Raw genomic sequence first — 12,417 nt, 5'->3', positions numbered from 1 at the left:
TGGACTTGGGCCTGATCCAGCAGGGCTGTTCCTACGTTCTTATGTAGAGTGTTGGCCTAGAGCAGGGGTAGACAACCTTGCCTTCCAGTTATTGTTGAACTACAACTCCCATCATTCCCAACCACAATTTTGTAGCTGGAGATGATAGGAGTTGTTGTTCAACATCAGCTAGAGAGCCAAGGTTGCCTACCCCTGACCTAGAGCAACACTCTGATCTCCTTACTTCCTCTTCTACTCCCTTTCCTTGGCTTTTGAAAAGCCAGAGGCAGGAGCAGGTTATCATGATGGCTCACACTGCCATCAGTTGAGGTTTGGAGGAGGCAGTGGGCAGGTGGAAGCAGCCAGCAGGCAATCTGCTTGCCTCTGACAATCTGCCTCCTGAAGCAGCTGCCTCACCCAGCCTCATTAGTGGGCCACCAGCCATACTTAAAACCTTATCAGCAGTTCTGGCTCCCAAAGTCCTGACTGATTATGATGGGTGTCTCTGTTTATTACCCCTGCGAACCGGGCAAAAAGGCACCTTTTTATTGTGGTGATTCTCTTTATTTAGAAGGGGGAGTGCAACTGGCCCTATCCATCCCCAGCACAGTACCCCTGCAGTGACTGTTGCCGGTGTCTGTCTTATGTTTCTTTTTAGATTGTGAGCCTTTAGGGGACAGGGAATCCATCTTATTAATTAAATCATTCATTCATTCATTCATTCATTCTTCTTTATATAAGCCGCTTTGGGAACGTTTGTTGAAACGCAGTATATAAGTATTTGTTGTTGTATTACAATGCTTGTACCTTCATCCTGTGACCAGTCAAATGCCACACATTTTTGTCTTCTTCTGCCTAGGCCATGCTAGCAGGAACTCTGAGACTTGTACTTTTGGGGATACCAAGGAGAGCATCTCACATAGGGAGGCACACTTCTCTCTGCCTCTCAAAGTTACCTCTACGGGATCTCTCTCCCACCCAGCCACAATTCCCTTCCTGAAAAGAGGGCCTGAGCCTGCAGCTCAGCAAATCTGAAAAGATCTGGGCATCCCATATAGAGTCATAGTTACAAGAGAACAAGCTTGCATACACATTGTCAGTCATGAACTACAATTTAGCCTCATTCCCCCCCCCCCATGGTAATGGGATTACAGCCTAGACAGGACCCAGAGGTTGCATGTTACCAGGAACCTCTGGGCCTTAATAACATATCCTTTTTGTGCCTCATGCTTTGGTCCTGCTAATTTTACTAAAATTTTAATATTACTAATTTTATGACCAAGGGAGAAATAAATCCTTCTCTCTCCACAGCTTTTATAATTTGATGAATTTTGAAGGTGTGAAGAGGATAAACTGAAATACTCTGGATGGCTGCAGTGTTCTCTGAAGGCCAAAATATATTTGTGGTCCTAAAAGACATGCAGACAAAAAAATTGTTGCTTGAGGTTAAGCACTGTGAATGAACCAATCCACATGCAGCAGCTGTGACAGGATCATTTGAGCACAACCGGTTAGAAATTATGAACCCTACTGCAGTCCTTTAGAATGGAGAATGGTCTGAAGCAGGCAGACACAACTTAGAATGCACCAAGTGGAATGCACCAGCTTGGCTTTTGGCCCGAGAGGTGCTTGAGATACGCATACAAACCTGCACCCCATTTCTGAAGTCCCAGGGAAAGGCAGCAGCAATAACAGGAGGGCCTTTGATGGACAGGTGGACCACTGTATGTGCCTGTTGGGCTGTGTTTTGCTCAGTGGATCAGAAGACCTAGTCTGAAAGCTTTCCTTTCTCAAAAAGTAAAGGTAACCTCTCTCATGATACTCACTTGGAATGTCCTCAATGCTTTCTTCAGCAAGGAGTCCCTGTTCTTATGAAACAAGGAGGCATTGGAAGGAAGGTATTTCCGTGAGAATACAGTGCTGTTCCCTCTGTGGACACAGTAGCGAGACATAAGAGGAAAAGGGTAAAATCTGCCCCCAGAGGTCACAGGAAAAGATCTTGCCCAAACACTTCTGTGATCCAACAGGAGAATGCCAGGAAAAAGGAGGTAAGAACCGTCATGCCCCTGCTGACGTGAGCTCAGACTTCCTTTAATGACCGAGATGGTGGGAGTCAAAGAGTAGTGTTATGTAACTCTTGGTCCCCAGAAAGGGCAACATGGGCTGGTTATCCAAACAGGAGACCATACAGGAAATCCCTTGAAGACGTTGTAGTGGGGTTCTGGGTGACAGTCACTTTCCCCTTTGAAGTCATAGAGGCAGTGCCATTTTCCAAAGAGACCTAAAATAGCCACCAGGGTTATCTGCAAGAACAAAATAACAAAGCTGGATGGTACCCAACAGCACATTTAAGGCACAACGTAACTATTTTAAAAATTAATAATTAATTTTCTCATAGTTTGTCACGTAAACTGATTTAAGAGTATTTTTTGGTTCAACGTTGGAATATAAATATGCGTGCAAAGATGGTATGCAGTGGATTTAAGGGCAGTTTAATGTGTCCAAGGTCAGGGGCAGCCCTAGGTATTGTGGTGCCCAAGGCCAGGCACTAGATGCTGCCTTGCCTCAAGGCTTTGGTAGGGGCCAGCTCCCTTCCAAACTCAACCACTGCAAGCTTTGAAAGTAGCATAGCAGAAAAGGAGGGAAGTTGTCAGCAGTCTCCTCTTCTCTCTCCATGCTTCCTGCAAGCTTTTCAAGGAGTATGAGGAGAAGTTCTCCTTGCAAAGTTTTCAAGGGTCAGATCTGTCCCAAAGAGCTACTCTAATGACCACAAAAGAGGACATCTTGCCGCCCCAATGATCTGCCATCTGAGGCAACCACCTCACCTTGCCTCATGAGAGGACCACCCCTATGTGAAAGTGTATTGCTCATCACTGGAATAGCAGAAGGGACTATTTGCTCCAACTTCCCCCTTATAGGTTTCAGTTCCTGGGCCAATATTGCTTTTACTAGTGGTCTTCTTTAAGCTCTACACAATTCTCTTTTAATACGTGACAGAAGATTAATGGTGCGGTTCCAGAGAAAGTCTGAGGAGGTTGGAATTATTGCAGACTTAACTGGAACACTGAGGGTCTCTTGATGCCACTTTTCCCTGCAGCTTTCCTTCCATTTTGCTCTGCACACATCCACCAAGTACTTAATCATGCATCTCTAGATAGCAATTCGTAAGAAGATATCCCAACTGCGTCTGCCTGCATCCATCAATTGATTCATAAGGCCAGAAATGCAAAGCTATCGTCTGAATTTCTGTTTCCTTGGACTGCTTTCTTCTGTCAGGCTTGAATTTCTCTCCCTCCAAAGGCAATTTTATCATTTGCTCTGTCCCCTCCACACGTCCTTATGTTTGCATCACCCTTCCCCTACCTGTTAATTACAGTGAGCTAAAAGCATCCGCTTTCCTCGATGACCACCTTCTTTATGGAGCTCAGGAAGCCCTCTGCAGCCACCCACAGATAAATCAGTCTCCCCCTTTCCTTCCCCTCCCACCCCCGCCAAGCAAGGCTGCAGTGCGGTATGATTGTGCCGCACACCTTTCCCAGCAGCTGAGGAGTCCCCTCATTCTGCATTCAGACAGGGTGGGAGTGTGTGGGAGGCTGGCAGGGAGGTTTATAAATAGTCGATGTCGCTGAAGCAGCTCCGGCTAAATATAGAAACGAATATTGACCCAGACTACAAAGCAGCAGCTGAAGCAGCAGTGACCTTTAGGGCAGGGGGCTGAGGGGTGGGCAAGAAAGCATGCAGGGAGAAAAACAACGGGCCTTCCTGTAAGGGAGGGCTTGAGGAACTGGGAGATGCTGATCAAGTGGTGAGAAATCTGCAATGTCACTGCAAGGATTGGCACAAGGGCCTTCTTTTCATTGTCATTTCTGCCTGGGGCGGCCCTTCTATGGGGCAAGGTGAGGCAGTTGCCTCAAGCAGCAGATTATTGGGGCACCAGTTAGACAGCAAGATGTCCTCCTCCTGCCCCCACTTTAAAAAGAGAGAGAAAGAGGGTAAGGAGAGTGTGTGAAAGAGGGGTGGTATTTGGCATCTTACCTCAGACACACAGAAGTCTTGGACTACCACCATTTCTGCCACAAATTTCCTGAGTGGCCTTGGGCAAGTTTCTGGGTCTCAGTATTCCTCCATACATTGTATTCCTCCATACCTCTGTATTCCTCCATACTTCCATACCTTGTTCTATAACAGAAGACAAATCAGTCTTGTAAGGATGGCCAACCCTTGCTGTCATTATGTTTTCATAACTGGGTTTGCAAAGCTTTGTTATTTTATGTCACCAAATGTTTGGCAAGCAAGTGAGATTTTTGCTAAGTTGCACACACCTGAGTGGGATGGGTGGATAGAATTTTATTGTAATATAACAGTTTGCCATTATACAAAATTGGGCATATAATAAAAATCAAATCTTACATACTAAGGAGAGGAAAAACCCATACAAACACAACTTGTTAATATTTTAGATCAGGACGATCAATAGATGATTGGGGCTGTCACCTAGTTTTAAAAGTTCTAATTGCATGAGTTCTAATTAATCAATTGTTTAAATCTGAATATATTTATATATGAATAAGGCAACAGTAGTTCTGGAGAAGAGAGCTTTCTTTGTTGGTTTTTAGATTATGCATGTTTGCTATAGCAGGTGCCATCTTTTAGAAAAAATGTTCCGGGATGTGTGTGAGAAATGGGAGACTTGGGAGGAAAGCTGGTCTTGTGGTAGCAAGAATGAATTGTCCCCTTTGCTAAGTAGAGTCTGCTCTGGTTTACATTTGTATGGAAGGCATATGAGAGCACTGTAAGATATTCCCCTCAGAGGAAGGGGCCGCTCTGGGCAGAAGGTTCCAAGTTTCCTCCCTGGCATCTCCAAGATAGGACTTAGAAAGACTTCTGCCTGCAACCTTGGAGAAGCCACTGCTAAGGTTGTGCAAACCAGCTCAAGCTCAAGCTGGTTCATCACTGAACCGGGCCTGTTCAATGGCTCACCCTCAAGCCCAACAGGGCCTGGTTCAGTTCGGTTAGGCTGAACTTCGAGCCAATTTCCCCAGGCCAGCTTGGGGGTTCTAGTTTTGTTTTTGTTGTTTAAATTAAACTTACCACCCAGTCCGGCAGCCTCCAGGGGGGTGCTGCCATGATCGCAGGGGAGTCTCCAACAGTCCCCGCGCCCCCCCCCCGCTGGCCTCTCCCTGGTCTTTTTAGGGTGGTTCGGCCCATTTACGGGCCTTTCCAGCCCTCTGCCTCTTCACAGTGGCCATTTTGAAGGCTGCCACACTTGTGCACTGGCCATTTGCATGCCTGGGTTGTGACTGGGGCCCAGGTCAATATGCACGAAACCGAACTGGGCCCGAGTCTTGTTCTGTTCAAACCAAACCGGGCTTCCTGGTTCCATGCACACCCCTAGCCGCTGCCAGTCTGTGTGGACAATACTGAGCTAGATGGACCAATGGTCTGATTTGGTATAAGGGAAGTTCCTATGTTCCTATAATGGCATCTGCCACCTGAAGTGTTGATAAGTACTTGAATTGCAAACTTAAAAAAAAAAAAAAACTTAAATTGTTAAAAAACATGGGGGCCAATTTTTAATCAGTTTAGCTGATTAAGCAACTTCCAATCACATGCATATTTATGCAGTGCTAACTGGCCTTCTACGCTCCATGGGGCTTACACCCTAAGTAAGTAAGTACAGCATTGCATCCTAAGGTTGCAGTCCCTATGTACCCTTACTAGGGAATAAGCCACATTGAATTCTATGATACTTAAATTCTGAGTATGCATCCTTACGTGGTGCACATGCAACCTGAAGGAGAAATAACATTCTTATGATCCTTTCCAGTCCATCCTTATTCTTATTTGTGCACATGATGCTTTACAGAGTTCCCTAAGCAGAAAGGTCCCTGCTCCCAAGGTCCTTACAATTGAAGATTGGCAGTACATAGGAAGCTACCATGGGTCCATCTTGCTCATTAATGACTACAGCTCTCCAGGGCTTCAGACAGGAGTTTCCCCCCAGGCTATGCTGGCAATGTCAGGGATTGAAACTTTGACCTTCTCCTTCTGCATGCAAAGCAAATGCTCTGCCTCTGAGCGATGGCCCTATCATGCCCTTGTATTACTATGACAATATGAAGCTGCCTTATGCTGAGTCAGACCATTGGTCCCTCTAGCTCACTACTCCCTACACTGATTTAACAGCAGCCACCTAATGGCGCAGTGGGGGAGCAACCAGCCTAGAGAGCAGGAGGCTGTTGGTTCGAATCCCTGCTGGTGTGTTTCCCAGAATATGGGAAACTCCTACATCGGGCAGCAGCAATACCGTATATGAAGGTGCTGAAAGGCATCATCTCATACTGTGCAGGAGAAGGCAATGGTAAACCACTCCTGTATTCTACCAAGAAAACCACACGGTTCTGTGGTCGCCAGGAGTCAACACCGACTCAATAGCACAACCAACCTTCCTAGGCAGGCATCGTTCATAGCGGCTAGGAATCGAACCTGAGCCTTTCTGTATGCTAAGCTTCTATTCTTCCACTGGGCTACAGCGAGGAGAGGAGTCAGGATGCTGCCTGAGTGAAGGGAAATGAACCAAAAGCTTTGTATCATCTTCTCCTTCCTCGAAAGAGCTGGGGATGTCAGAGCAAAGAGAATAGCAGCCCCCTCCCTCCTTTTGATAGCAAGTGTTAACAGAAATCCCGGCATCCCCCATCCACTCCCTCCTCCTCCACCACTGCCTGGTTTCCTACACAGAAAAAAAAAAAAAAGGCTGCCTGCCTGAAGGAGATGAATATTTATGGGGGTTGAAAATAGCTCCGGCATTCGGTTTCCCCCTCACGTGCTGAGCCAGCAGGGATACTGCTAAATTGGATGTCAGCAAGGAGAAGGGATTCTGCTCATTCAGGCAGGAGAGCGGATAAAAATAGACTGTGTGTGTGTGTGTGCTGTGGGTATGTCTCCTGAGTGAAAGACTCCTTGAAAAGCCCTCCCTTCTGCTTAGCAATAGGCAGCATCCGGAGGTCCCTGGATCGTTGCGTGTTTGCAGGCTTTTCCCATTCCATCATTCCTTCTGCACAACCCACCCATCCCCCCCCCGCTTTCACTACACACACACACTCCTCCTCCCCTTCCCCACACCTGAACGGTAGTCCAACTGTGCACTCAGTTCCCAAGACAAGCCAGACAAAGAGGTTAGATAGCAAATGAATGAATGAAATGGGGGTGGGGGGCGGAACCCCTGCAAAACTAGGGAGAGGATAGCTATGCTTTAAGATAGGAATACTACACACACACACACACACACACACACACACACACAGAGCGCTCCCCCCCCCTTCTCTGGGACCCAATAGTCCTGGCTCCTAGGTCCTGTTTTCGCTCTCTACAAACAAGGAATAATGGATCCTCATCCCCTTCCTTGAACCCATCTTTGCCTTTCAGAATCCAAACAGAGTCCAAGACATCCATTTCTTGGACTCCTAATTCCCACCCCCAGAATGATTTCATTTTCCTTGCCATTATAGGTTAGCTCTTGCACACAGCACCAGGGACTGTGTTCCATGAGGCAAGGCGAGGCAGCCACCTCAGGCATCAGATCATTGGGGCATTGCCAGCAAGACGGCAGGATGCCCTTCTTCCCCCTGGGGTTTTTTTTTGGGGGGGGAGAGGGTGACCACTGTCTGCTGTGAGGTGTTCCCCTTAAGGGATGGAGCCATAGCGCAGTGGTAGAACATCTGTTTTGCATGCAGGTGGTCCTCGGTTCATACCCTGGCATTTCCAGGTAGGGCTGAAAAGGATTCCTGCCTGAAACCTTGGAGAGCCACTGCCAGTCAGTGTAGACAATCCTGAGCTCCATAAGCCAATGGGCTGACTCAGTATAAGGCAGCTTCTCATGTTTCTATAAAACAACAAGATTGCACAGAATGAGCTGTGGATTTGCAGTACAATGGAGGAAGGGGTCAGAGTTAGGCCCCAGAGTCCATATGTTTGCATCACAATCGCTAGTATTTCTCATTACAAAGGATTGTAGTATGGCTGGGAAAGACTCCTTCCCGAGACCCCACAGTAATGGGTTTGAGATCTGCTGCCAGGCAGGTCAACAGTGCAATGCTAGATGGATTTAAGGTGGCTCCTTAACTTCTGTATCAATGACAAAAGCAAAGCGGGAGCAGCCATTCAAGGATGTGATGCAGGCCCCATAGCACCCTCTATGATGAGTTCCCAGCTGGAACTCTTTGGTATCTTGGAACAGATAAATCTAATAATCTGGCAGCTCTCTGGCTCTAACAGTTGCCAACGGCTGCTGCGAGGAAATCCCTACCGGAAATCCCTACCGGAGGGACCCTCTCTGCACTGGGATAAGATGACGTAAGCCCAACACTTAATAAATGAACAATATACCATAGCAGCTTCACCAGCTCACAACATGACAAAAATTGGTAGGATGTAATGCCACCTATTGGTGAACATGGGAATATATGGTTGAATTAATTTGCTTGTCTTCTGAGGGCTGGTTCACCCTTTATGGAACCAGGAGGATTTTCTCCATTTATACCAAAGGGGAACAGGGTTGTGAACTTTGACTGAAGCTAATCCTGGGGACTTCTTTCCCAAATATTTTTTCACAATACCAAGCCATCAAAATATCCAGGAATGCTTTCAATAGTCTCCTGGAGATCGATACTGATTCCTGGAGACCATCCTGGAAGGTTAATGACACGAGTGAGAAACTTGTAAAGTATGAGAAAGGGGAGATGTGCACTTCCAGACATGAGTAGATTGGGGTAGTTCAAACTTGAACCACCCCAAGGTAGTTCAGCCTTGGATCTCCAGCTGTTGTTGAACTACAACTCCCATCATGCCCAATCACAATATATAGCTGAGGATTAAGGGAGTTGTAGTTCAACAGCTGGAGAGCCAAGGTTGCCTACCCCTGCAGTAGATAAACACAAGGAAGCTGTAACAATGCACCATCTCTGCTTCATACTTCTTGCAACGAATTCCCACAATCCAAGGAGCACCATTGTGAACATTGGGTGACATACAGAGAGACTATTCTCACAATGGGGGAAAACAGGGCTAAGGGAGCACAGTCCGGATTTCCCCCATTGTGAGAACTACCAGGCTCACCCGCAAGCCCAGTGGTTCAATGGTGGCTAGCCTGCCAAAAGTAGCCCTCCTCTAAAGTGAGGTTAGCGGAGCGAGTGCTCCACTAACCCTGGTTTTTCGATCATGAGACGGCGTGGCGACTATGGTTGCCAACTGTCCCTCATTATGCAGGATGCCCTTCATTTCAGGGGTGAAATGTTGGTCCCTATAGGGACAGCATTTGTCCCTCATTTGTCCCTCATTTTTTCAATAGCATATAATTCAATCACATATACATCAATGATACTCAGGCTCTTGATTACCACAGCATACACCTCCCAGCCCCACCACCCCCAGCCAGCCCCCACAAACTTGTGTCCCTCCTTCTGGCAATGAAATGTTGGCAACCCTAGCGGTGACTTGCATGTAGAACCCCAAGCAGGAGGCTGCAGCAAGCCTCCCGGAGTCGGGGGTCCCCCCAGAATATCCTGCACACTCGTGTGGGGCATGCTGGGACTTCCAGGGGCCAGACAGCCCCTGATCCCCACCGTCCTCCCTACCAGTAATCGTATGGGCAGCCAATCTGGCCGCCCAGGGAGGGCAGAATGCTCGTGTGCAGGGATTAGCAGGTCAAGTCCACTCTCCCCGCACAAGCCCTGCAGGTTCTTCATACTGCTCATGTGGAGAGCCTCAGAGTTTTCCTTACTCAATAACAACTTAGAACTCTTACTCCAAAGCAAGACTCATTGTTCCAGATTAAAGAAAACTGTGTATGTCACCCACTTCTTAGAGTGCATGTATCGGCATATCCAGTCTGAGACAAACATGAGGTGAACCAAGATACTGGATTTTTCCATGGCAAAAATGCCAGAGAATATCTGTTCACAGGAATAAGAAAGCATTCATCTACCAGGGGCGTAACTACTATTAGGCAAGGGGAGGCGGCTGCCTGGGGGCCCCCACACCTCGAGGGGGCCCCCAGAGGCAAGTCACATGACTGTATATTGTGAAGTGTGTGTGTATCAGTGAGGGGCCCATTTTAAAATTTTTTCTCTGGGCCCACTCCAGCCTTGTTACGCCCCTGACCTGACCATTCAACTCCAAAGCTATCTTTCTAGAGACAATCCCTCAGAGGGAAAAAGATAGCAATTTCCTGCCCACTGAACTAGTACACACACTCCTTGCCTAAAAATGCAGCAACACCACAATACAGACAAAACTCCATTAGCATCCTTCTTTGCATCATCTCTGCAATCAGCATTTAAATTCTGCCATTATCCAGGCCAGTTCACAAGACCAAATTTGCACACTGGGGATGCAGACTGAGTGGATCCATCTGTGCAGTTTGGCCTATGTTGAGGACTAGCATATGTCTGCTTCAACACCCGACCAGCGCTCTGCTGAACTCACATTTAGCGTGCCCCCAGCACTGATTTACTTAACCAGCAGCAGTCATGCTTGGCAGTTTTTCACCCCTGTCCTTAGCCACCTACAAGTATAGTGGGCAGGTCACCTGAATTGTCTCCTACAAGCACAAGCCAAGGCTTTCCACATTGCTGTTTAAGTCACACCTGGCAAGCAAAGTGGCAATTGGTGCTCATGGTGAATAATTCAGAAAGCCCGTGAGCAGGAGCAGAAGGGGGGGAAAGTTCTCATACCTAGCTCTTACCAAGATCCCAGAGATGACTACAAGGGGTAGTGGGTACTCCCCACAAAATGTTTTCTACTCCCCTTTTCGCAGCCTCATCCAGACTGAAACTGTACAGCAAAGTGTTACACAGTGCAGTCATGGTATATAATGGCCCTATAGTTTGAACTAATTATTTAAAATGCCCTCCGTTGTTTAAAGAAACATCATTCACTCACTCCTCTACCCAGAGGTGTGAAGAGCTTCCTGGTGGCTGCCTGGGAGACAAAGTGCAGCCAGGGGGCTTCCATCACACATGCAAAGCTCACTCACCCCAGGCCACGCCCCCTGCATCTGATGTCAGATGCAAGGGGCGGGGCAACCTAACCCCCCCCAACACCCCCCCCCCCGTTTTTCACCACAGGGCCAGTCCCAGTCTTATTTATTTATTTATTTAGCAAATTTATTGACTGCCTTTTCATAAATTAAAACAACAGTGAAGACAAGAGAAGAAGGGGGGAAGAAAAAAAGAAAGAAAAAGACATACACCCCCAACACACACACACACAAATTAAAAGCCTGGCAAAATAGATAGGTTTTCAAGAGCTTCTTTTTAAAAATATATCTTTTTTATTATTTTCCAACAAAATAACAGAAATAGAAAAGAGACATCGAAAGGGGAAAAAAGATAAAAGTAACATAATAATTAGCAGTTCTTAGTCATCTCATAATTAAATACATCAATTGGGAGGTTCAGCAGCTCTCTGTTCTCCACCTTCCGAAAAACACCCACCCACACAAAACCATCCTTGCCAAGAATTGTAAAACAAACAACCAAATAAACAAACATTAAACAAACAAACAAACACAGAAATGCCACTTTAATTCACCGTGTATTCTAGAAAGAAAAAACAAATCTTGGATGAGGGTGTGCTAAATTGTAAATTATGAAAGGCTCCCAAATAGAAATGTTTTATCTGAAGTATTCTGTAAATAAGCAGTAACCTTAGCCATAGAGGCATATTCCCATAATTTTAATAACCACTCATCTACCGTAAGGATTAAGGAGCTTCTTAAAGGACAGAAGAGAGGGGGCATTACGAATCTCAGGAGGCAGAGTGTTCCATAAGGAGGGAGTGCAACAGAGAAGGCCCTCCCACGAGCCTGGGCCCCACATACCTCCTCTGGGCCCAGAACTCTGAGAAGGCTCACCTGAGACAACCTCACAGGGTGGGTTGAAGTTGAATAGGAGAGGCGGTCCTGAAGGTACACAGGTGCCAAACCCTGAAGGGTTTTATAGGTGACTAGTATTTTTAAGCCCGTTAAAATATCAGGCGCTACTTCCTTTGTTGTTGTTGTTGTTGTTGTTGTCCTTTATTCCTTCTCCCTTTCTCTTGCCCTCCTTTTCTCTCTCTCTCTCTTCCTCTCTTTCCTTTCCTTCCTTTTCTCTCTCTCCCTCTCTCTCTTTTCCTTCCTTTCTTCCACCTTTTTTCACTTCTTTCTGTCTTTTTTCTTTCTCTTGCCTTTTGTTGTGTGGAGTGGGGTATTGTTTTCTTTATTCCTTCTCCCTCTCTCTCGCCCTCCTTTCCTTTTTTTTTTTTTTTTGTCGGGCAGCCGGGCGGAGAGTTCCGCTGCCACTGCCGCCCAGAGTTCTCCCCGGTTCCCGCTTTGCCGCTTGCTCGTCACTGTGGGCGGCCGGGCGGAGAGTTCCGCTGCCTCCGCCACCCAAAGTTCTCCCC

The 12,417-nt window shown here is 46.9% G+C and overlaps 1 long non-coding RNA gene across 2 annotated transcripts; it reads right to left on the bottom strand.

Moving 5' to 3' along the window:
• Positions 1 to 1,507: 1,507 nt before the first annotated feature.
• On the bottom strand, positions 1,508 to 12,277 carry LOC128330420 (uncharacterized). Of its 2 annotated transcripts, none has more exons than XR_008310078.1 (3): positions 11,891 to 12,277; positions 4,015 to 4,158; positions 1,508 to 2,282 (listed from the first exon to the last, which is right to left on the bottom strand). It is a non-coding gene; the product is annotated as an uncharacterized LOC128330420 (long non-coding RNA). The 2 variants fall into 2 exon arrangements; XR_008310079.1 differs by lacking the exon at positions 11,891 to 12,277 and adding an exon at positions 10,918 to 10,994.
• Between the last annotated feature and the right edge of the window lie 140 nt (positions 12,278 to 12,417).

This window comes from Hemicordylus capensis, chromosome 6 (genome assembly GCF_027244095.1).
Source record: "Hemicordylus capensis ecotype Gifberg chromosome 6, rHemCap1.1.pri, whole genome shotgun sequence".
NCBI lineage: Eukaryota > Metazoa > Chordata > Lepidosauria > Squamata > Cordylidae > Hemicordylus > Hemicordylus capensis.
This window is presented reverse-complemented; position numbering and strand designations above follow the sequence as displayed.